Source organism: Lolium rigidum, chromosome 6 (genome assembly GCF_022539505.1).
Source record: "Lolium rigidum isolate FL_2022 chromosome 6, APGP_CSIRO_Lrig_0.1, whole genome shotgun sequence".
In the NCBI taxonomy this organism is placed as follows: domain Eukaryota; kingdom Viridiplantae; phylum Streptophyta; class Magnoliopsida; order Poales; family Poaceae; genus Lolium; species Lolium rigidum.
In genome coordinates this window covers 241,520,789-241,524,094 of record NC_061513.1, presented here as the reverse complement: position 1 = coordinate 241,524,094, position 3,306 = coordinate 241,520,789, and positions in this window count along the sequence as shown.

The window sequence follows — 3,306 nt, the reverse complement described above, 5'->3', positions numbered from 1 at the left end:
TTTTCCAATTCCAACCATATAACAATTTAACGAAGAAGAAACTTCGCCATGAATACTATGAGTAGAGCCTAAGGACATACTTGTCCATATGCTACAGCGGAGCGTGTCTCTCTCCCATAAAGTGGATGCTAGGATCCATTTTATTCAAACAAAACAAAAAACAAAAACAAACCGACGCTCCAAGCAAAGTGCATAAGATGTGATGGAATAAAAATATAGTTTCGGGGGAGGAACTGATAATGTTGTCGATGAAGAAGGGGATGCCTTGGGCATCCCCAAGCTTAGACAGCTTGAGTCTTCTTAGAAGATGCAGGGGTGAACCACCGGGGCATCCCTAAGCTTAGAGCTTTCACTCTCCTTGATCATATTGTATCATACTCCTCTCTTGATCCTTGAAAACTTCCTCCACACCAAACTCGAAACAACTCATTAGAGGGTGAGTGCATAATAAAAATTCACATGTTCAGAGGTGACACAATCATTCTTAACACTTCTGGACATTGCATAAAGCTACTGGACATTAATGGATCAAAGAAATTCATCCAACATAGCAAAAGAGGCAATGCGAAATAAAAGGCAGAATCTGTCAAAACAGAACAGTCCGTAAAGATGGATTTTATTAGGCCACCAGACTTGCTCAAATGAAAATGCCCAAATTGAGTGAAAGTTGCGTAAATATCTGAGGATCACTCACGTAAATTGGCTTAATTTTCTGAGTTACCTACAGAGAATTAGACCCAGATTCGTGACAGCAAAGAAATCTGTTTACGCAGATAATCCAAATCTAGTATTTACTTTACTATCAAAGACTTTACTTAGCACAACAAAACATAAAACTAAGATAAGGAGAGGTTGCTACAGTTGTAAACAACTTCCAAGACACAAAATAAAAACCAAGTACTGTAGCAAAATAACACATGGGTTATCTCCCAAGAAGTTCTTTCTTTATAGCCATTAAGATGGGCTCAGCGGTTTTAATGATGCACTCGCAAGAAATAGTATTTGAAGCAAAAGAGAGCATCAAAAGGCAAATTCAAAACACATTTAAGTCTAAAATGCTTCCTATGCATAGGAATCTTGTAAATAAACAAGTTCATGAAGAGCAAAGTAACAAGCATAGGAAGATAAAACAAGTGTAGCTTCAAAAATTTCAGCACATAGAGAGGTGTTTTAGTAACATGAAAATTTCTACAACCATATTTTCCTCTCTCATAATAATTTTCAGTAGCATCATGAGCAAACTCAACAATGTAACTATCACATAAAGCATTCTTATCATGAGTCTCATGCATAAAATTATTACTCTCCACGTAAGCATAATCAATTTTATTAGTTGTAGTGGGAGCAAATTCAACAAAGTGGCTATCATCATATATAGGAGGCATATTGTAATCATAAAAGAAAATTTTCTCCTCAATGCTTGGGGTACTAAAAAGATCCTGCTCATCAGAGCCAACTTCCCCAAGCTTAGAATTTTCCATAGCATTAGCAACAATGGTGTTCAAAGCATCCATAGTAATAACATTCCCATTAGCATGCATATAAAGTTCCATGGGTTTTTTAATTCTCTCTTCAAACACATCATGTCCTAATTCAAGATAAAGTTCATAAAGATCTCTCATATTTTTGTTGTTTTCCATTATGCTTAACTAGTGAAATAAAAACATGCATGATATTAAGTAAAGTAAAACAAGTAACTAATTTTTTTGTGTTTTTGATATAGAGTGCAAGACGAGTAAATAAAGTAAAGCTAGCAACTAATTTTTTGTGTTTTGATATAATGCAGCAAACAAAGTAGTAAATAAAATAAAGCAAGACAAAAACAAAGTAAAGAGATTGGGAAGTGGAGACTCCCCTTGCAGCGTGTCTTGATCTCCACGGAAACGGCGCCAGAAAATATGCTTGATGGCGTGTATTTCACACGTTCGTTGGGCAAACCCAAGAGGAAGGTATGATGCGCACAGCAGCAAGTTTTCCCTCAGAAAGAAACCAAGGTTTATCGAACCAGGAGGAGCCAAGAAGCACGTTGAAGGTTGATGGCGGCGGGATGTAGTGCGGCGCAACACCAGGGATTCCGGCGCCAACGTGGAACCTGCACAACACAGCCAAAGTACTTTGCCCCAACGAAACGAGTGAGGTTGTCAATCTCACCAGCTTGCTGTAACAAAGGATTAACCGTATTGTGTGGAAGATGATTGTTTGCAGAGAAAACGAGTAAAAACAAGTATTGCAGCAGATTTGTATTTCGAGTATTAAAAGAATGGACCGGGGTCCACAGTTCACTAGAGGTGTCTCTCCCATAAGATAAAAGCATGTTGGGTGAACAAATTACGGTCGGGCAATTGACAAATAGAGAGGGCATAACAATGCACATACATGGCATGATAAGTATAGTGAGATTTAATTGGGCATTACGACAAAGTACATAGACCGCCATCCAACTGCATCTATGCCTAAAAAGTCCACCTTCAGTTATCGTCCGAACCCCTTCCAGTATTAAGTTGCAAAGCAACAGACAATTGCATTAAGTATGGTGCGTAATGTAATCAACAACTACATCCTCGGACATAGCGCCAATGTTTTATCCCTAGTGGCAACGAGCACAGACACAACCTTAGAACTTTACATCACTGTCCCAGTGTTAATGCGAGGCATGAACCCACTATCGAGCATAAATACTCCCTCTTGGAGTTAAGAGCAAAAACTTGGCCGGAGCCTCTACTAATAACGGAGAGCATGCAAGATCATAAACAACACATATGTAATAACTTGATAATTAACATAACATGGTATTCTCTATCCATCGGATCCCGACAAACACAACATAGAGTATTACGAGATAGATGATCTTGATCATGTTAGGCAGCTCACAAGATCCAACAATGAAGCACAATGAGGAGAAGACAACCATCTAGCTACTTGCTATGGACCCATAGTCCAAGGGTGAACTACTCACTCATCACTCCGGAGGCGACCATGGCGGTGTAGAGTCCTCCGGAGATGAATCCCCTCTCCGGCGGGAGTGCCGGAGGAGATCTCGAGAATCCCCGAGATGGGATCGGCGGGCGGCGTCTCAGAAGGTTTTCCGTATCGTGGTTTTTCGCATCGGGGGTTTCGCGACGGAGGCTTTAAGTAGGCGGAAGGGCAGAGTCGGGGGCCGACGGTGGCCCACACCACAGGGCGATAATGGCGTCCTCGAAACATGGTTATCGCTCAACAAGCAACTTAATAAGAGATAAAGTGCATAAGTACATATTCAATACCACAATAGTTTTTAAGCTATTTGTCCCATGAGCTATATATTGC